General features: G+C 39.9%; 1 pseudogene; it reads left to right on the forward strand.

The window, feature by feature from the left end:
- The window catches only part of LOC127660894 (myomesin-2-like), a 74,278-nt pseudogene that overhangs the window by 18,592 nt on the left and 31,754 nt on the right, over nt 1–23,932 (forward strand).

Genomic DNA, 23,932 nt, shown 5'->3' on the forward strand with positions numbered 1-23,932 from the left:
CACTGGAGAGAGACTGGGGAATTGCCTCCATGGTCTGGAATGCTGGCATCGACTGGGGAACAGCCTCCGTGGCCGTGAGTGTAGGCTGCGACAGGGGAATGGCCTCCGTGACCTTGAGGGCAGGCTGCGACAGGGGAACGGCCTCCGTGGCCGTGAGGGCAGGCTACGACTGGAGAGCAGGGGCCCTCCTCCTCCTCCTCCAGACGGCCAGGAGCAGTGCTGTGGGAATGACCTCTGTGGCCAAGGATGCTGGCACAAGGGATGGCCAAGGTTTCAGCTGCTGGCTCTGGGACGGACAAGGCTTTAGGAACTGGCTTGTTGACCGTGGCAGGCATGGGCGCTTGCTCATTGACCGCACGGGATTACTGCCATACCCCACAGTGTAATGGGACAATGTGAGCCTCAAAACATAATCAATGAATTTGACCAAGGAAAGTTCACGTCTGCCACCTGGCAGACAGGACTTCACATGCTCATTAAGTCCGATCTGATAGCAGTCCTTGAGACAAATATCTCCCCAATTGAAATCCTGAGAGAGACAGCAGAACTGCTCTGTATATTGCTCGATAGTTTCACCTCCTTGTCTGAGAGACAGCAATTGCAAGTCGCAAGATCCACAGTCTGGTCAGTTGTTCTGTAATGTCTGCAGGAAAGAGGTGAGAGAAGGAAAATCTATGTGCAGATTTTTCAATGAGAAATAAACATAAAAAAACTCAAAACAAAATAACAGAGCAAACCGTTACATCCATGAAAGGTTAACAACTAACAAAGACGGAGAGGGCAATATATACACAAAAACAACAAGTTTAACAAGACACAGCTGGGATCAATCAAGGGGAATACAGCGAACAGAGACACAACAATAACAAAACAATCTTCAAACTTAGTCTTTATCCTTCTATTGACCTCTAGTGGCCACTAGGGAGAATGTCCCACGTGTTACAGTACTGTATTGGGACTGCCTTTCATTTTCATTTTAAATTAACAGAATCTTTTTTTACCGTAATAAATTAATTAATAAATTCCCCTGTGATGACCTCAATGTCATCACAGGGGAAAATGTGCTTCAGGTGTGGTTCCAAGCCAACTCCCAAAGATACTAAAGATGCCACTTGTAACTCCTGCAAAAAGAAAGGACATTTCGATAAAGTGTGCAGCAGGTACACATGTGTAAGTGAGATTTCTGTTCCCGATCCAACTGTGTTAACTGTAGAAATATCTCCTCGTGATTCCAGCAAAATAATGTGCACTGTTCAGGTTTGTGAAAACAGCACAACGCAGAATATGACATTAATGCTGGACACAGGATCAGCTGAATCGATTATTCTGATGTCACTGTATATTCAGCAATTCACCACTGCTGTCCTCTCAAAACCAAAAATGGTTAATGAGCTATAGTGGAAATGTTATAGCTGTGAAGGGTTGCATGGAAGCCAAAATTACTTTTGGTGATTGTTGCATTTCAGCAGAAGTGTATGTAGCCAGCACCGGCTCCACTGTGTTTGAAAGAGACTTGTTCGCCGCCTTAGAAATGCAACTGCTAAACGGATGCATCATTTCAAGGTAATATAAATGCAGCTGATATAAGAGTATGAAGTCTGAAAAGCTAGAGTGTGCAAAAGTATTCTAACATTTCGTCAAAGTCTGGAATGACGTAAAACCGGTACAGACGAAATGGAGGCATTTGCCATTCACAGTGCATGATGCTGTGTCACAAATACTGCAGAAACTAATTGAGCAGGACATGACTGAACTGATCAAATCACCAATTGTTGTCACTACAAAGAAAGGTGGAGGCATACAAACTTTGTGTGCACTTGAGAGAACCACATAATTCTGTCGTGGTAGTAAAATGTCCACTACATTACTGTACAGTACATGGAGGTAATGCTTGCTGAATTGTCAGGGTCTATTTTGTTCTCAACACTTGATCTTCAAAGTGCCTACCACCAAGTCATAATTTATAAGGATAGCTGCAGCCTCACTTAGTCATTCATTACAAACAGTGGCCTATTTTGTTACAAGAGAGTACCGTATGGGTTGGCATTGGGGCCAAGCTGTTTTCAGAGTCTGATATGAACATCCACAAAGGTCAGTCAGTGGTTCAGTGTTACCTTGATGATGTAATTGTCTCAGGTTGGCCTGTCAAGGAGCATAATATGAATTTAAACACTGTTTCAGTGCACTGACAAAGCTGGACAAGCTGAATTTTGCCAAATGTCACATCAGACAAACTGACACATCTCAAATGCCAAAAAGAGCTCAAGCCTGATGCCTCCCATGTTACTGCTGTGTCACAAGCACAACCATCAACAGACATCCCTAATTTGCATTCCTTTCTATGGGATCCTCCTCAATAACTTATATACCTGAGGCACAGAAAAGTGTCAGTTTAAAGAACTCATTGATAACGGCACTGAACTGTCATTCCTTGACTTAAGGTTTCTGTAAAAAAGGTTCAGGTTGGGCAGATCAAATTGGAAGAGGAATTGGTTTCAACAGTTCACCTGAGTCCATTTTATTCACAAGTAACCAGCTATCGCTGTACAGCTTAACTCAAAACAGAAGACGGCTTTTCAGCATCATTCAAATAAACAGTCTGCTTTTCACCTTCACACAAAACAAGAGTCTCTCTCAGGGGTCAGATTTGAAGACACTGGTCTGTCTGTCTATCTCCCCTGACTCTCACTGTGAACATAGAGAAGGTAATTAGTCACAATTCATCTCAGGTGGATGTCCTTACCGCTTTCTCTCTCCCCAGAAGGGCGCTCGACCACACCCTCACCTCCACACTTACCTATTATTGTGTGTATTGATGCCTCTAACTCTGGCATTGGCACTGTTCTCACCCAGCATCATGTTTTGAAAGGCTGAAAGGAAGTACTGGACAGTTAAGTAGGAGGCATCAGGGAATGTGTGTGTGGGCAACGGAGAATTTGAGAATTTAAATTGGTGTAGGCTAAAGTTATGAGCGTGCCAGCAGACTGCAGAGTTGTAATTCAACAGCAACACGGCAAAAGCAGCAGAGCAGAGATGGCCTTAATGTCATCACAGGGGAAAACATGCTACAGGGTGTGGTTCCAAGCAGCACAAAGCCAACTCCCAAATATGCCCTTCTAAAAATGGAACTTATAGCTCCAGCAAAAAGAAAGGACATTCCGATAAAGTGTGGGCAACGGAGAAGTTGAGAACTTACCTTTGGGATAGACATTTCACATTATGCACGGATCATAGTCCACTTACAACACTGCTCACTTGGAAGGGTTAAGAATGAGCAGGACTATGGGTTGCTAGGTGGTCATCTAGACTAATGATGTTCGATTACAATATTCAGTACAAACCAGGGCAAAAAAATGTCTTGCGTGCCATTCCCAAGTAGTGAGTCTAGTTCAGAGGATGATATAGAAGTGGTTGCATTCACAGTGTCGGCTGCTGAGTTTAAATATGTTTGTGCAGCCTGCCCAGTGCTGTTTAAACAATGTCCACTGCTTACCTCTGGATGGCTGAAATCTTTTAAGGGTTTTGGACCTGAACTGCTCCCACACTGTAAATTTCAACATGATCTCTCTCTTTAGGATGATAAGATGGTAAGAGGCACACACAGACTCATGGTATCTGCATCTCATCAATCACAGTTCATTACACTGGCTCTTGATACTCACCAGGGCACCCCACTGAAAAGACCAGATTTTTTGGTCACCAGCTTATGTTGTGTTTTGTTTTCTGGTCTCCCAAGCTGGTGTGCTGGTGTCACCAGCAGGCTTTTTAATTAGCTAAGCGAGCTTCGCCAGACAGGGTTTGCTGGTTCAAAGCTTGGCTATACTGGTCAACCAGCTCAACTTGCACTAAACCAGCATTGACCAGCTTAGACCAGCATGGGAATTGCATGCTGGTTAAGATGATCTTTTTAACAGGGTACAGTCAAGACTGAGTAGAGTCTCAGGGAATAATACTGGTAGCCATGCATGGATGCTGAGGTGGAGTTAAAACTTGCCATACCTGCTAATCTCATGCTGTTACTTGTACCTCACCAAATCTGCCTATACCCCACCCTGATGGAGCATGGGGGAAAATTGCTATTGGTGTGGTGGGACCTTTTTAAAAGGCCTTTGCATTTCTCCAGCACAAGGGCATTGTTCATCAAACCTAATCTCTGCATTACCCCGTGTGGAAGTTGAAGTTGAACAGTTTAACCATAGACTTAAGGACACTTTGCAAACTTCTGCTTTTGGAGGAAAAGGAATGGAAAGAAAAGGACAACAAAGGACTTTCTAACTACCACCCAGCTCTCCCCTGCTGAACTACTGCAAGGTAGAACAATGCACAAAAAACTCAACTTGTCTGGTCTCCACACCTCGTAAACATGTCAACAATCTTGTACACAGGAGACTGCTGTTTGTGTAGCTCATTCCCTTGACAAAGCTTACACAGACCACAGATGCTGAGCAAAGGACCTGCCTTTTTAAACAGGGGTATTTTATCCATGTGAAATGACCTGGTATTTTCACTAAAACACAATCCATTGAAAGTGCCGGAAAAGAATGGGCCTTACATATACAAATTGTCTAATGGACACAGTTGGCACCTGTTTCTTGTTGGAGAAAGGGGGATGGATCAAGGGGACTTTCATCCATGACTTTGACAGTACATTGCCACACATACCTGTTGCTCAGCCTAACAGACAGGTCAGAGCTAGATGAGCACCTGCATGGGTCCATGATTATGTTTATATTTTTTGTTCCAGCATAGAAGGAAATCATCGAACAGAAATAATAAGGCTTAAAAAAATCCATGGTCTTAAAAGGTATAGTTCACAAAAAAAAAAAAAAATCTCTCAACATTTACTCACTCTCATGCCATCCCAGATGTGTATGACTTTCTTAATTCTGCTGAACAAAAAGATTTTTAGAAGTATATTTCAGCTCTGTAGGTCCATAGAGTGCAGCTAATGGAGACCAGAACTTTGAAGCTCCAAAAACCACCTTAAGGCCACGTGGTTTAATCAATGTCTTCTGAAGCGATCGATTTGGTTTTGGGTGAGAATGGACCAAAATATAAATCGTTTTTACAGTACATCTTGCCATCGTCCAGTCACTAGGTATGGTCACAATTTCAAACTTGATAACAATTCTTAGTGCTTCATGCATGCGCAAAGCACTAGATGGCGCTACAGGAAGTTTAATAGAGCTTGAAATAATGATCACGAAGGAGACTGGTATTAAATATACAGTGTAAAAGGAGTTACATTTTGGTCTATTCACGTTCCAAACCAACTGGATTGCTTCAAAAGACATGGATTAAACCATTGGAGTCATTTGGAAGTTTTTTTTTTCATTCCCTTTTCTCCCCCAATTTGGCATGCTCATTTTCCAATGCACTCCAATACCTCGTGGTGGCACAGTGACTTGCCTTGATCCGGGTGGCGGAGGACAAATCTCGGTTGCCTCCACTTCTGAGACAGTCAGCCCACACATCTTATCATGTGGCTTGCTGAGTGCGTCACCACAAAGACCTAGCATGTGTGGAGTATCACGCTATTCTCTGTGGCATCCACGCACAACTCACCACGTGCCCCACCAAGAGCGAGAACCACCTTACAGAAACCACAAGGACAGTAACACACGTGACTCTACCCACCCTTGCAACCTGGCCAATTTGTTGCTTTTGGAAGCCTGGCTGGAGTTACTCAGCACACTCTGGATTCAGACTCACAATTCTAGGGGTGATAGTCGGCATCTTTACTTGCTGAGCTACCCAAGCCCCATATATGGATACATTTTATGCTGACTTTATCTCCTTTTTGGGGCTGTAAAGGACTGATCACCATTAACTTGTATTGAATGGACCAACTTGTCATTTGTATAAAATATTCATTTGTGTTCAGTAGAAGAAATAAAGACACATATATAGTGCAGAATTGTATTTGTTTTTTATGAATATAACATCATAACTTTTCTGTGTTTGAAAATGTTCAAAGCTTTATGTTAATTCAGAGGTTAAAAAAAATGATAATCCAGATTGTCAGTGTGGTCTCTGTGATTGCTTACAACACACATTTTGCCTGTAACGGTATTTTGCATATGCATAAGCTGTGATTCGTTTCTGCCACTTTACGTTAGTTCGCTGGACAGTAATCAGACTGCTAAGTGATGCATGAAACTGTAATATTGTTTACAAATGTGCCTCATCATATATCATCTCCTCAGAACGTGAAAGTGGACTGTAATTTTCACTCTTTCAGAGCACTGTGGAGGTAATGATAGGATAATCTTGTTTGCTCTCTTGTTTATTCTGTCACTCTTATTGGACAGATGTGAAGTTGGAACAGAGAACTGGGTGCAGTGTAATGACTCTCCTGTGAAGATCTGCAAATACCCTGTACAGGGGCTCTTTGAAGGACACTCATATTACTTCCGTGTGCGTGCTGTCAACGCGCGTGGCACCAGCAGACCCTCCCGAATATCCGAGCCCATTGCTGCTCTGGACCCTACAGAGTTTGAGAGACTTCATGGTGAGCCAAACTTTGTCTTGATGAAGATACATTTATTTAGTATTTTAGTGTTGGATTAGTAATGGCTCTTGTATTTGCTGTTTTATTTCAACAGCCGCAAAACTTGGTGGAAGACTCAACGTTGTGACTTACTATGATGATCTTGAAGGTAGTGTGTTTCCCATCATTATAGTACTGGTATTAATGGTGCATTAAGCAATTTTACCCACTGTATAAAAAATTGGTCTAGAAAATGCTGTTTTACTCTACATGGTGTAAACATGGGTGGCCACCATGTTGAGATCAAATGACCATCAAATGACCAGCCGATAACCACCTTAATATAGAGCACAACAGTTGGGTTCTGGACGTTTTTTTTTTTTTTAACCATTGTGGAATCACTTTTTAACAATAACTTATTAACCTTTAAAGACCGAGATGTTAATCAATTGTATATGCTTCTTGAAGCCATTAGTCTGGATTATTACATCCATATTTTAAATCATATTTAAATCATGTTAAACGGCAGAATTTCTGGTGAAGAACTACACTACCTATGATCCTGAGGGAAAAGATCTACCAATCAGAGAATCGGGGCAAACAAATTGTGCCAAAAGAGCTCACCAGGCCACCTACTCCCATGATGCACTTTTTAATAATGCAACTGATTCTCCCTACACTCTCAAACTATATATATATTTGTGTATACACAAATATTTTTAAATAAACTTCAAATATAATCTTTCTAAACTATAATCAATAACCTTAAATTCATAGTTTGTTTCAGGCATTTTCCATAATTTCCATAATTTTCCATAAAGTCTTGTCAGATTTTCATAATTTTTTTTGGCTTCAAATCGAAGTTTGTAATGTTTTCATCCACCTCAAAGCTAGTTGATTTGGGTCATGGTTTAGAACTCTTTTATAAAGGATTTTATGATATCTATATGGAATATAGTTGGTGCCGCCAATAGGTGTCGGTACAGAGATCAAGACCACTGTATTAATCATAGGTTAATTTCTCTGAGAAGTGTAAACACTCTGGCTTTGTGGAACTATCATGGGGTGAATTCCAAACAGCATTTTTACACCTTTGAAGGGTACTGCGGTAAAGTGGTATTGTAAATACTTTTAAGTGTACCTTGAATCACATGAAGTGAGAGTATACAAATTGACATGTTTAAATGTAATTAAAAACACAAATAAGCTATATTTGACAAAAATGTATTATTTGTTAAAACAATAATAACCAACATTTATGAGAATGAGAATTCATCACAATACTTTGAGGTGGCGAATTTTTACCAATCCGTACAACTTAATTCGGGCGAAAAGATATGACTTATACATCAACCAATCAGATCCGCTTCATGAACCCGCATTCGGAACCCAGAAGTATAACTTTTTTTCCTTATTACACATCAGGCCGTTAACATTAATGATATCCTTATGATCCCATCCAACCTGTTTGTTGACCACAACCTCACTATTCATCTTGTTCAACTACACTAACACAACCAGGACTGCTCTGAACTTGGGAGTGTTGGTAGAGAGCCAGATTAACTTCATTTCCAACATCTCATCAACCGCCCGGTCTTGCAAGTTTGCACTTTACAACATCAGGAAAATCAGACCTTTCCTGTCTGAATATGCTTCACAGCTCCTGGTCCAAGCTCTGATCATCTCAAGACTGGACTACTGTAATGCTCTGTTGGCCGGCCTCCCAGCTAGCACAATTAAGCCACTGGTGGTGGTCCAGAATGCAGCAGTGCATCTGGTCTCCAATCAGCCAAGAGGGCTCACATCACACAACTCTTGATTACACTCCACTGGTTACCTGTAGCTGCTCTCATCAAATTCAAGGCTTTGACTCTGGCCTTCAGGACAGCCTATGGCACAGCATCCTCTTACTTCAGTTTATTCCTCCAGCTCTATGTGCAAATTCGCTCTCTTCAGTAAATGAACGAGTGGCCTGGTGGTCCCGTTGCATAGATACATATAGTCTCCCTTTCTTCTTTGCTAGCTTCTGTACTACTCTAGCCACTTTGAGTCCTTGGCAGTGCGATAATGCAGATATTGTTAACTTTTATATGACAAATTGCTGGCTATGCTCACCATTTGTAAGTTGCTTTGGATAAAAGCATCTGCTAAATTACTAAATGTTAATGTAAATATTATGGTTATGTTTATGCTCTGGTAGGGTAAGCTGTTGCACTTTATGGTTAGGTTTACGGATTGTGTTTTAGATTAGGGGTTAAAGTTACGAAACCACAGTTTTGGATTAACACAGAACAAATGCCACATCGGGAACTACAAGGACACGAGGGAAGCATCTCTCAGTTGTGTGTGTATGACTCGTACTAATTAAAATTAATTGGTACAAATTCGCCTCATCGTACTATTGTGACGAATTTTCATTTGATAGGGTTGATAATAACAGCTATAAGCATGAATTTTGTAATGTTATGGTACAGAAATTGAACACGTCACTTTAAAATGTATTGCAATGCAAAATTCACCACCCAGGATCACATGATCACAAAAGGCAAAATAGCTACAAGTAACGTCCCTTCCCTGCAGTGCCCTTTAAGGGTGCAAAAATGTAATTTGGACCTTAACTATTGAGAAACCGAGCTACTGCATTTGTACATTATACATTATATTTATATATAGTAATTCAACCAACTGTGCATGTCTTTGTATTTGTAATCTGTACTAGATGACAGCAGCTGTCACTCTGTGCTTAGTTTTTTCCCCTATTCGTTTCATGGTTTTCGCTTTCAAAATTAACAATAATTATCCAGCCCATAATTGGTTCTCTTCTGAGAGGTACTGATTAGTTTTTGATGAGAATTCCATCAGGAAGGGAACGCACAAACATCTGTGGTTCTTACTCAATTTTAAATTAACACATCAACTAGTGTCATCAGTGTATGTGTGTGTGTGTGTGTGTGTGTGTGTGTGTGTGTGTGTGTGTGTGTGTTTTAGCAGCAACAGCACCATAGATGACATTCATATATCAATCCTTGATATTAAAGTTGCTTTGAAAGCTGGTGAAATTTCCTGGAGGTTTTTTTTTTTTTTTTGGTGGATGTGTGTGTTGAGAGTAGACAGTAATTCTGTTTGATGTGCTCTGCCTGCAGCCGAGGGAAAAGCTCCGGGACCTCCCTCTAAAGTCTGCGCTTCAGAGACGGACCGAACATATGTTGTGCTCAGTTGGGTTGCTCCAGTCTACCATGGCAAAGCCCCCATGTGGTATTACATTGAGAAGGTTAGTTTCAGCTCACTGCCAGACGGATGCCCAGCCGAACAGACAAAATGTATTCCACCAATTTACATTTGTCCTCAGGGCACCTTACTAGACAATTACAAACATTTACTCTTAAGAAAATTTCAAATAAGCTGACACTTTCAATTTGATTATATAGTCCAGCAAAGTGGACCATTTTACTGCTCAGAAGTTGAGGCTTATTTACTTAATCTCAGATGTTTCTTCCGAAGAAAAATTGAAATAGACACAAATCTGACAATAGCTCAGATAATGTGCTCTTGGGAGAATTTGATGAGAAATGTTCAGAAACTGTATATAGTCATCAGTTGTGTTTTTTTTTTAAAGTATTAGTTTTGTCTCAGATGATTCTCCTAAATATATCAGATCATTTGATTTTGGGAGAATTTCATGACAAATATCGATAATGTTCACATTGAGATCTTAGACCTTTTTGTCTTTGAACATTTGAGGACAGTTTGAGACATTTGAGACACGTGAGATTACTGGGTTCTGTGAAAATCTGAGAACATGATACTCAAGCAAAAGTGTCTTTTTACTCACTGTTTACTGTGAACTCATTGCTGCCCTAGAGAAACAATTGAAATATAAAGGGCAGTCATTTCTCACAGGATACATTTGTGTTAAATAGTGTTTTTAATGGGTCTAATCCCATAAAGCTTCAGGTTGGAAGTGGATCCTGGCAGAGAGTGAACACTAAAGTACCCATCAGATCTCCTCGCTATGCCGTCTTTGACCTATCTGAGGGAAAAGAGTATCAGTTCCGTGTGCTGTCTGCTAATATATACGGCACCAGCGATCCATCGGAACCCACCAAATCTATAACAACACTGCAACTCAAGGGTAAACACTGTAAACATCTGCATGTCACAACAAGGCCACCATGGCTAATGTATTCAGATTAAGGAATAGTTCACCAGAACATTTAGTCAGCATTTAGATCTGTTCCAACCTGCATTATATAATTTCTTGAGTGAAAAGGAGATCTTAAGCAGAATGTCTAAGCTCCTATTGTCTGTACAACAAAAGTGGAGGGTGATTTATACTGCCAAGATTTAAAAAAGTATTATACATTTATATTCCTTGTGACTCATGTGCTATATTCAAAGTCTCCTGAGCCATAAAATAGCTTTGTGTGAGAAACAGACCAAAGTGTAAGCCTTTGTTCTCTGGTAATTTGTTACCTCTGCTACAGCAAATCTCATTTGTGTTGATGTCAATTAAAAAATGGTGCTTTTGGATATGTTGCATCAGGTTAGATGGCAAATACCACTGCAAATGATATTTTAGATCACATAGAGGAAGAGTATTAGTGTGTAATGTCTCATATAGACTACCTTTATCATACTTTTTTATCCTTTTATGAGTTTGTCAGTGTAAGTCACTATCCAGTTCCATTGTATGGAAAAAAGAGACTCTGACATTCTGCTGAACACCTACTTACTACCTACTCTTACAGGACTGTAACGACATTTTGATGTTGTTATTAAGGCAGTAATGCATTTTTATGTGCCTTTCTGTAGTGGAACTAATTCATACATGATAGGTCATCAAGAGATTGAGTCAGCCGCTGGGTGAAGTCACCCCTGAAATGAAGTTGTGTGTTCATTCAGGTGTGCCGTCAGCTCCTGGACAAGTCGTTGCGACGAGGGAGACTGGCACCTCTGTACTCATCCAGTGGGCACCTCCAAAAGAACCCAATAACCTGATTGGATATTACATTGATGCTTGTGTGAAAGGCTCTAAAGACTGGACTTCAGCCAATCACAAGCCCCATAAGAAGACCAAGTATGTGTTCAATCTTGGCAAAATCATTTGAGACACTATACCAAGAATAGGGTTTGAAACTTAAAAATATATATATACAGTATTTAATTTGTTTATTTATTTATTATTAATTTTTTTATCAAATAGTAAGTGAAAGGAGGTGCTTAACCCCTTAAAGTTTTATATTTTGGTGGCCAACCACAATTTTCAACACTTAAATTTAAAAGCTCACCCCACACATACAATGGACTAATTGCAAAGTATTGGTCTAATTGTACAACAACCCCCCAATGATATAAAAAAAAACTATAATTTATAAATAATATTGTATTTGTTTAAAATCTTATGATGAATGTGTTTGTGTGTGTGGGTGTCAGAAGTTTACATACACTTAACCACTCAACAGATTTCATATTAGCAAACTATAGTTTTGGAAAATTCTAGAAAATTATGTCAAGCCTTTAGTTTCTGATAGTCTAATTAGCTAAATAGTCTAATTCAAGTCAATTTGAGGTGTACCTGTGGATATATTTTAAGGCCTACCTTCAAACTCAGTGCCTCTTTGTCCTGCAATGACATCATGGAAAAATCTAAAGAAATCAGTCAAGGCCTCAGAAAAAACATTGTGGACCTCCACAAGTCTGGTTTAGCCTTTGGAGACATTTTCAAATAACCTGAAGGTACCACGTTCACCTGTACAAACAATAGTATGCAAGTATAAACACCATGGGACCATGCAGTCATTATACCGCTCAGGAAGAAGACACATTCTGACTCCCAGAGATGAACATAGTTTGGTGCGAAAAAGTGCAAATCAATCCCAGAACAACAGCAAAGGACCTTGTGAAGATGCTGGAGGAAACAGGTAGACAAGTATCTATATCCACAGTAAAACAAGTCCTACATTGATATAACCTGAAAGGCTGCTCAGCAAAGAAGAAGGCACTGCTCCAAAACCACCATAAAAAAGCGAGACTACAGTTTGCTAGTGCACATGGGGACAAAGATCTTACTATTTGGAGAAATGTCATCTGGTTTGTTGAAACAAAAATGTAACTGTTTGGCCATAATGACCATCATTATTTTTTAAGGAAAAAGGGTGAGGCTTGCAAGCTGAAAACACCATCCCAACTGTGAAGCATGGGGGAAGCAGCATCATGTTGTGGGGGTTCTTTACTACAGGAGGGACTGGTGCACTACACAAAATAGATGGCATCATGTAGAAGGAAAATTATATGGATCGATTGAAGCAACATCTCAAGACATCAGCCAGGAAGTTAAAGCTCAGTCGCAAACGGGTCTTCCAAATGGACAAAGACCCCAAGCATACCTCCAAAGTTGTGGCAAACTGGCCTAAGGATGACAAAGTCAAGGTATTGGAGTGGCCATCACAAAGCCTTGACCTCAATCCGATAGAAAATTTGATGGCAGAACTGAAAAAGTGTGTGCGAGCAAGAAGGCCTACAAACCTGACTCAACTACACCAGTTCTGTCTGTTCTGGAGGAAATTGTGAAAAACTGAGTTCAAATGTATTTGGCTAAGGTGTATATAAACTTCTGACATCAATGTATATACTGTATATATATACAGTATATTTAGCCTGTCTTTGAATGACTGTGATTCAGGCTCTGTTTGCGCTATGTCCCTGCAAAATTTTGTATTTATTTCCACTAGATGGCAGATGTACAAATAAAGAAATCAGTAACACTACAATAAGGTTCCATTTGTCAACATTAGTCAACAACATTGGTTAACATGAACTAACAATGAACAATACTTATTAAGCATTTATTAATCTTAGTTTATGTTAACTCCAGCATATACTAATACAGTTTTAAAATAAAAATGTGTATTAGTTAACATTATTTAATGTACTATGAACTAACATTAACTAACCATGAACAATTCTATTTTTATTAATGTCATGGTTACTGTTGTAACCTCCGTTCCCCGAGGGAAGGAACAAGACATTGTGTCGAATGAAGTGACACAAGGGGTCTTCCTGGGACGCCAAACATGCCTCTGAACCTGAGAAAAGGCCAATGTCAAGTTGGCAGACAGAATTTGCATGCCCCACCCGGACATACGGGTATAAAGGATTTTGCACTGAGGAGCCGAAAATAAGGTACGGCCGTTTACAGTGGTAGGTCTAGTGCTGTGGCAGGAGGGACACAACGTCTCATTCCTTCCCTCGGGGAATGGAGGTTACAACAGTAACCATGACGTTCCTCTTCAGTCACTCACTCGACGCTGTGTCGAATAAAGTGAATCAAGGTGTCCCATATAAACCGCCATGCACTGACTGTGTTACGTGAACTGCTGAAACAGGTGCAAGCAGGCTACTGCGTGCTAGAGGCAACTGTTTCGGCTGCACGTAGCCCTCCCCAGTGTCCCCAAAGAGCTGTCACATACAGACCTTAGGTTCCTTGCACCCCTGAGGGGGGGAACAGGCGCTACATGACTAGCATGAGAGCAAGCCCATCAGCCGAACCTTTTCTCACACTATGTCTCCCACATAAGACATTAAGTGGCTGGGGCTGTCTTAACACTATGAAATGTGTCGGGGAAGGCGGTCTTTCCTGGTCCTATTCTTTCAGGGGGAAAAGACCCTGTGGAGGCCACATCCTGCCCAGTCTAGGGGGAGATAACATGTGGCAAACATACCACAAGGGTTGTGAGGGTTGGAAATGGCACGGTGGTAGGTCCAGCCTAATGAGGTGGGACTTTACAAGCACGGAGACCGGGGCAGCGGGGTTGCACAAGGGAACGCGGGTCCGCCGACAGGGGGACTGTACCGCGGGAAATTAATCACGGGGAGTTTGCCTGAACAGGGAACTAAGCATGGGGAGTCCGACCCCAGTACAGAGCACCCGTGACTCGTAGTGGGTCTGGACACTAATTGCTCCGCTGAATTCGCAGGCCAGAAGGCTAGGGAGGAGATCATCCAGGGAGTGACGCTTAGTGGCTAACCTGGGACAAAAGGCACACTGGATCAACTTGGTGAAGGGCGCTGTGTGCATGCAGAACACCCGGTCGGTTGTGCCGCGTTACTGAGTTCTACTGGTTCGGACCTGAAAAAAGGTATTGGGTGTTGCCCAGCCCGTTGCTCTGCAGCTGTCTGCTAAGGTGGTGCCATGGGCCAGTGCCTACGAGGATGCCACACTTCTCGTAGAGTGTCCTCGAACCCGCAAGGAGGTCGGGCCTCAGTTTGAACGCTGCCCAGGCCCTCGAGGCAGCGTCTGTGGCCGTCGGTCTTGGAGAGAAATGGACTGCATCCAGGAACAACACGGGGCGGAAGGGCATCTTGAAAAAGACGTGTCCTGAAAAGGACGTTCAACGCCTCTGTGTATTGCTCTTTTGTGAGTGTAAAACTCACAAATTCAAATCAAAACTCTTTTAGGAGAACACACTTTTAACAGTGAAAAGCATTGTCGAAGCACCCAGGGGCGTAGACTGCACAGCGTGCAGAGAGAGAGAGAACGCCGGCTGGAAACGCGCCATAGATCCAACAACAATGCTTCTCGCTTACAGAGTTGAGCGAAACAGTGGTGAACTTGTTATTGCACAACTGTTCAGCTCCGAAGAAAAATTCTGACTGGCACTCGCAGCCCTGCTTCCCTTTATACTCGTATGTCTGGGGCGGGGCATGCAAATTCTGTCTGCCAACTTGACATTGGCCTTTTTGTCAGGTTCAGAGGTACGTTTGGCATTCCAGGAAGACCCCTTGTGTCACTTCATTCGACACAAAGTCGAGTGAGTGACAGAAGGGGAACTAAAATTAACAAAGATTACATAAATGATGTAATAAATATATTGTTCATTGTTAGTTCATGATACCTAATGCATTAACTAATGTTAGTGAATGGAACCTTATTGTAAAGTGTTACCAAAAAAATCCTCTATCACCTTCCATCAAAATATACAGATCTGAAATGCAGATAAAATGCCGAATACTCGCCATGTGCTCGTCCATTGGCATTCAGTCTATTTTGTGATCCTATGCACCTTCCCCAATGTTTAATTGAATGTGTCTGCCTCTGAGTGGACTAGAAGCTTAATCTACATATATGTTGTTGATGTTGACATCCACAGCTTTAAGATGATGTATGCTTGACTCCTTTAAGACTTCAGCATCACTGTCATGTCATCACGGGAGTGTGGGGAACACTGTCCGAATGTTGTAATTAAACAAATTTGAATTAGCTGTTTAGAACAATGCAGTGTGAGAGGTGTAGCAGATATGAAAAGCATGTGTTCAGTATATATGGCATCTTTATTATCATTCGAGGCCTCTGCCGGTCCTAGGTATCCTAATAATAACACAGGTTAAAAGATGAGATATAATTCAAACCTCTATATTAACTAATTCCTGTGTAAATGACTTTAACATTAGAACCTGTTCAGTCTTCAAAACAATGCTCTTTCCCCACTCTTCTCTTCCCTTAGACAGAGTGTGTGTTACCCTCATTTAAGCTCCAGTAGAAACAAGAGAAAGCGGAAATAATATTACCAACATCCAACAAAATAAAAAGGCAGGTCACGTATTTATAAATAAGATAATTCTACATACAATAGTTAGATACTATAATATAATGTAGTAAGTATGATGCAAAAATAAATAACATATGATAAAATAAGAAATAATAATAATTAAATGAAAAAAATGACATTAAGTTTACATTAAGTTACACCTAGGTGTTATCAGTTTGACACTAAGCCTTGTTCATTATAGGGCTATTCATCCTAATATAAATAATAGTTTGTGTAAGTATAATTGTTTTATAGGCTTGTAAATATATGCACATGTATATATAAATATATATATATATATATTTTTAAATGAATAGTTTTGTGTGTGTATTTTCAATTAACCAAACTAAAGTATTTTTGTGAGCAAAAACTACCCAGATCATTATGACCACCAGCCTAATATGCTTTTGGCCCTCCGCATGCCCCCAAAACAGCGCCAACCCACCGAGGCATGGACTCTACAGACCCCTGAAGTTGTCTTGTGATATCTGGAACCAAGACGTAAGTTGCGAGGTGGAGCCATCGTGTATCGGACAGGGAAATTAATTTAACAATGACAGAGAGCAGAAAGCTTAACAATATTACCAGTTATGACAGAACTCCTGATGAAAGGTTAAATGATCGACGTCAACTGATCAGATTACAAAAAAATTGGTTATTGGTATTAGTTGTAAAAATCCTGAGTATCTCTAATACAATATTTATAAAACATAAAACAAATCTAGGATTTTGTGCATGATCATGAATATGGTAATTGAAACGTAATCAAAATGTGATCACATTTTACAACAGCAAGCAGAACAGGAAAACCCAGACCACTTACATAAGGAATTTGCATTGCTGACATGTGTCTGTTGAGTGTGATATTCCCTGTAAAAGCAAAATAATGGAATGAAACTTCCTCTTTCACAACCTCACTGCTGAGTCACTGGGTTTTTGCAGGTTTGTTGTGCACGGTCTGACCACTGGCGAGACGTATGTATTCAGAGTGCAAGCCATCAATGAGCTGGGCCTCAGTGACGAATCGCAGGAATCCGCCCCTCTCACTGTGAGAGCTGCTCTTAGTAAGTATGGCTGTCCGCAGACTTGCACAGACAATGTTATTTTGATATTTTATTTACATACCAACTCATAAAGTACACTTTATATTCTGGCACCCGACAGTAAAATTCCTCTTGCCTAAAAGCTCAAAAGCTACTGTATTTTTCTGCAGGAATTGTTTAATATTAAATATGAAGAAATTTAAATGCTAAAAAAGAAGAAGAAGAAGAAGAAAAAAAATCTTCATTAATGTCATAAACATAGGCTGAAATCACTAGGATTAAGGAAGTATATTCACCTATGCTTTGGAAAGCCGCTACACAATGACAATACAAAATATATATAATATATTATATAAAAGTTCCTTTAATTAAATTTACAATGACTTTGAACTCGCAAAATCAGAATTTAGTAGGAACTATCCGCATAAAATAATTAAATAATTGTATATCCATGTTGTGAAAGTCTACCCTACAGATTAATTTTTGTGGTCTAGACAGCTTCATTAAATACTGTATAATCATAGTAACTTAGTTTTGTCTGGCAAAACACAATTTAAACACAGCGTAACTGTAAGTTTTTTAAGGTTTTCTTCCAGAGCCACAACTTAATACAGCAGATTAACATAGATTTCAGTGTGTGGATGTCAGCTATTTCACGATGGATTTAAACATTGCTCATTCAGTAAAATAAATTATGTAAAGTAGCCTGTAGTGTTTAATTTAGATTACTCGAGTAAAAAAAAAACAAAAACAAACCTGGTCACAAATACATCGTTTAGCAATGTGTAAAATTTTTGGGGTACATTTTTCAGCAGAAAATATAATTTTGTGATATAATATATTTATATATAATAGTAAAATCAAAAGTAACAGTCAGTATCTGGTGTGGCCACCAGCTGCTTTAAGTACTGCAGTGCAATGCTGAGTTTATATACAGTATATGATATACTGCATGCTATTGTAATACAATTAACTGTTATATTTCAGATTTTGGTGATACTGCCAAATCCTTGTAGACAGTTGCATGCAAGAGGTAAAAATCTCTTATTCCCCTTCAAACTTCTAACCATTTTCTAAATTGGTTTAGTTATTTATACCAAATGAGTCAGAACGTTTCATCTTTTCTTATCTCTGTGGGACACTTAGTCAACAAGTAGAAATAATTTCTGCCAGCAGACCATTAAATCTTTACAGATCTGGATGATTTGTGGAGCTGTTGCTTTGTAACTCCTTAGTTTTGCTCACAGCAATCCTCTGTTTGGACTCGGGGGCCATTCCATATTCCGAGACTTCAATAAATGAAGCCAAACTTTTGTCTTCAGAGTGTAGGTCTGTTGTAAGTAGCCAGTAATTAAATGAGATGTGTTTATGAATCGATTCAGTGTAGATTAATGTTAGCTATATACAGAATTATATTTAAGACGTGCCTTGCGCCCCGTCTGTGGGCGGGTCATCCCCGCCTTCCTCGACCTGAGAGGAGGCAGGAGAGTGAAAAACACCAAAAAAACAAAATAGGTGAGGGATAAAGGCCAACACGGAGCGATAGAGAGAGAAAGAGGAAAAAAAACCTCACTCACCGGTTCTCTGATGCGCCGTCACATGGTCCGCGATCACTCCTCCACCCTCTCAAGCAGAAGGTAGCCGTTCCTCCCCAGGCGGACAGGAGTCAGACCGACCCCCAGCAGAAAGAACGCCCCTCGCATGCCACCATCTGTCTGATTGGGGACCGGGTGTGCATTGTTCCAGCCCGGCCCTGCCCTCCTCCGCTCTACAATGGGGTTGATTAAATTGGCCAGGTCTAGGCTCAGCAACGTTACTCACCACTTTGCTACAGCAATCATGAAGCTGTATTTATGATTCGTATCAGGGCGTCAACGTCAGCGACAAGCAGCGCTTTGAACTCTACATGAAAAGCTTTTGCAAACACAGTCTCATTCTGCATTTTCGTTATAGTTAAGACTTGACGTGCTTTTTTGTTAATCAAATTGCACATTACGGAGGCTGCAAAGTACTTAAGTCCCATCTGGGCTTGTTTTGTACAACAAATAGCGTTAAGATGTCCTTTCTCCATCATTTGATGACTGACATGGCTGTTGTGTGCATGTTTGTAGTGTGTGTGTGTCTGTGTACTGTCTCCGGGCAGACACATCACAAAGATTCTGCTCTGACCAGTATACATGCTGATTTATATTTTATTTACAGTAAATGCATTAATAGCGATTAGGAAAAATGAATGCGGTAAACTTTTTTAATTAATCACATGAGTTGATGCGTTAACTTTGACAGCTTTACAAAAAACAGATTCTTATTATTAAACCAACTCTTATTTTGATTTGTTGAACCATCTTTGAATCCACCGTAAAATGCTGATACATGCACATGTGAATGCATTCTATATTTATTGACCTAGTTGCTACAGAATGATGCTTGGCAACCACAAACAGCCTAAATTTAGAGTAGTGTACTATGTTACATGGCAGGAAAGTTGTTTATTCAGATTTTTATTATTTTTAATAAATGTAGCTAATTTTGATATTTGTCTTTTATCATACTGGTGCTACCGCCGATATACAATAGCAGTAAGCCATGAGAGTACATGCGTTATTGTGATTTTACCACATTTAATGGATTTTAGGCAGTGCACTTTGACAAAATAACTGTACTGCATGGTGTATTAAAATTTTAATGTTTATTAAATAAGCTTGCTTGAAAGGCATTGCCACAATTTTAGCCTTAAATCAAGAGCAAAATAAAGATGCATTCCAACGCCCAACACAGCGCTACCCCATGAAATGTGCATATTACACACCAGAGATATGGATTGTGCATGTTCCCTCTGTTGTAGACATTGAGTAATGGGGACAGCCAGCTAAAGTAATCTGTCTTGTCCACAGAATTGCCCTCAGCTCCTTATGACATCTCTCTTCTGCATTGTGATGGGGAATCCATGATGCTCAACTGGAAGCAGCCCATCCATTCTGGAGGAGCAGAGGTCACTGATTATTACATTGACAAATGCAACGTGGCCAAGCAGGTGTGGAGAGAGGTCAACATCCCACCCATCAAGGGAAGACTGCACAAGGTATCGTTCTATTGCAGCATCCTGTGAATGTAAATAATGTATTGAAAGACCGCATGAAATGGCTTGACGAGTGTTGATATTTTTTCTTTTGAAACACGAAGTTAGAGCGGGACACATTGAAGTGTCCACCCTTTATTTTCTTCATTAGCCAATAGCCTTTATTTTATGTCTCTGTCATGAACCATATACACTACTTGCTATTGCTAATTAGAAATAGGTGGTATTAGGTACTTTAAAGAACATTTTATTGAACAGATATTTGGACATGCCTGTGAGTGCAAGATCATGTCATCTGTGTTTTTGTTCTGTTTTCCTGGAAGATAAATAGTGTAAATTTGAAATGTGTTAATTGTCAACTTTTAAGAGTACTGTAGAATATAGATTGCGTCAAAGCTTACAGACTTGAAGTTAAAGCCACAAAACTTAAGTTTTGTTTTCAAGATGTCTTTCATAATTGATAATGTAACATGCCATAATTACTAAAGAGATATTTCTTTGTGTAGGTTGGGGGTCTGACTGCTGGGTCAGTGTATCAGTTTAGGGTGTATGGAGCTAGTTTGGTTGGATTGGGTGATGCCTCTACCCATAGTGCTCCCTTCACATGTGAAGCATGGACCATGCCTGAGCCAGGTACGGCAAAGTTCACACTTACTTTTATTTAAGTTTACTCTACCTTACTTTAATTAAAGGAATTGTTAACCAAAAATGAAAATGCTTTTGTTTACTCATCATTGTTTCATCCACACCAATATGTTGGGATTTGTTTCTACAAAAGGATTGTTTTTTTAAGAGTCGTCACACAGGTCTTTTCCAGACAATGACAGTTCATAGTGACCACATCTGTAAAGCTCCAAGAAGCTCCGAAAAGCACCATAAAAACACTGCTAAAGTGGTCCATATGACATTTTTCCAAGTCTTCTGAAGACATGATAGCTTTGTGTGAGGAACTGGCTTAAATGAAAATCTCTCAATCTCATTCTTCGTTCCACATTTATGTTATCCTTTTGAATTTGGATGCAATTATGGAAGAGATTTGAGAGGAGGGAAAGATTTTTAGTGAGTAACTTGAATTGATTTGTTCCTCACACAAACCTGACAAAGAATTAGGGATGTGCACGGATAATCTATAGTTAACCGTTTGATGCACCTCTATTTGAATACTAAAATCACTATTCGGTTATAAACGTGCAATAAAGGTCTTTAACCCAATCCGTGCTGGACGCTACCCAAAAAAACGTTGAGTTTTGGCCCAGGCTGAGGCCAGTTTTTAAGTATAAGGCAAGTTAAGGTCTGTTCACACGTGTTTTTACATGCATCTGCACTGTTTTTAAATAGTTATACTATTGTAAACATGCGCTGTATGGATGATTTTGAACTTGACAAGTTTAAAAGAACTTCATCTTCAAGAAAATCATCTCTGGACACTTGCTTTCTGTTTCATCATTCATTGCTTTGCAGCTAGATTTTTTAGCGCAGGTGTCACAAAAATTTGACACTGATGAATTTAAGGTTGCAAAGAGGACTATATGAGATAGCTGCACCATTACACATGATAACAGATTGTTTTTCACCTGCCATAGTTTCAACTCTGATAAACGGTAAGCTAATGTTTTCTTTCTCCCCTTTTACTCTGGTGTGCAGACAATAGTTCCAGAAGTTCAATGCTAAACCATTTAAAAATCAAAGCATCCCAAAGAGGCTAATAAACTGCAGCAGGATAACTCCATGCACATGGCAGTACTAGCCTTTGCTGTCTGACAGAAATGTGAATCTGCCCAGACAGAGCACATATCAGGTTTAGCACTTAAATTATGCATTTCCAGTTGGTTACAAATAATATGTTGCTGGAAATGACATTTGACTATTTTTGTCTGACTTGAAGGTGATTTTATCATTTGAAGATCTATGTATTGTGCTATTTAGGCTCATAGCTCACTGTGCACGTAATTTTCTGCTATTTTGAGTGGTACATTATATCATATTCAATGCAATAAACGTTTTATTCCCGAGTCCCCACTACCAACAAATGGTAGAATAACTGTTTGTAATGAATAATACAAACAGTTACCATGCATATTACTACATAGAATTGGAATATACATGCACTGTAGCGCATGAGTCATGTGGACTACTTTTATGGTGGTTTTAAATTTGTTTGTCTTTTTTGGAGTTTGACACATGTGGTCTTTATGTTGTCCCTAAAATAGCAGCATACAGGCTTCGAATGACATGAGAATAAGGACTATTCCTTATATCTCTATTATGCAAATGATTTACAGGCTTACAGTGTGTGGCGCCCTAAGAACATTTTAGAGGAAGTAAAAGTCCTGTCTGTGCAGAAAGTATTGACAAACATCACTTGGGTACTTTCTGTATATTTATTGCAAATGTATTTCCTCTTGAGCAAGACATCTTGTTTATGGGCACAAGACAATCTCTTATGCTCTCATATATTGACATATATTCATATATTGGCCTCCCTCTGCTTTCTTGTCTGGTTTTCATTGTCTATACATTAAAGGCAAAAAGTCCTTAAATGGGTGAATTTTACAAAAATGGTCAAGACATGCAAATGATGGTATACCAAACACAAAATTAAAGGAAAAAGAATGCTTTGCTTAAAGCTGAAGTATTTCACTTTTTTGGTGTTAAAATACTTTCTCGTATACTAGCTTAATACGCAGAGACAACTATAGTTTAGCCATTCATTGGTCAGTTTTCTTGAAAACTGTAAACACTGTACCTCTGTAGCACTATGAAAATTCTCCTTTTTTTATCGTATTCTGTTTATTTTTGCAATTCCATTCTGTGGTGCAGAAATTATGCATTTTAGCTTTAAAGAAGAAGAAAAAAGCCTATTTTTAGGACCTTTTTTGAGTTTCCACCACCTTCCCATTCACTACCTAGAAAACCAAAAATGTTACTACTACTTTATTACCGTAACTACATTTGATTTTGATATGATATATTGCTTGAATTGTGAAATATTTATATATCATGGTACCGTCTCGGATATTCACCCAAACCGCTCTAAAACAGAATGGCCACAGTAGCCCTAAGCTTTGAGTTTGGTTTTGGCAGGTCCAGCCTATGACCTGACTTTCACTGAGATAAGAGATGATTCTCTGGTGGTGGAATGGAAGGCTCCTGTCTACAGCGGGGCCAGTGCCGTCACAGGATACTTTGTTGAGATGTCCAAGATAGACGTTGTTACTTGGAGCAAAGTCAATGAAGCGCCAGTCAATCACTGCTATCTCAAGGTACTGATCTGTCTGCAAAATCCTGCATCTTATTCACTTACACCCTGCATTTCAGTTTAAACAGATACGATCAATGCTGAAATAGCACTGGAGTTGAGTATTTTAATTCATTATTTTATTATTTGAAAGTCATTATCGTTCTTTCCAGCCCTAACAGACCTACTTACTACGCAAATTTAAATATTAAAAATTTGTCCTTGATGTACAATTGGAGATAGACTGCTTGCTGGTTCAATTCTGAGTTGCTATATCAACCATGTGGTGTCTGTGTTTGCAGGTCAAAGGTCTAGAGACGGGTGCATCTTATGTGTTCCGAGTGCGGGCAGAGAACAGCAAGGGTGCTGGCATGGCTTCAGCACCCTCTGACCCTGTGGTTGCCAAGGCAGTGCCAGGTTAAACACAGATATATACACACACACACACACACACACACACACACACACACACACACATACACCTGGCAGTTCCAG

Source organism: Xyrauchen texanus, chromosome 20 (assembly GCF_025860055.1).
Source record: "Xyrauchen texanus isolate HMW12.3.18 chromosome 20, RBS_HiC_50CHRs, whole genome shotgun sequence".
In the NCBI taxonomy this organism is placed as follows: Eukaryota; Metazoa; Chordata; class Actinopteri; order Cypriniformes; family Catostomidae; genus Xyrauchen; species Xyrauchen texanus.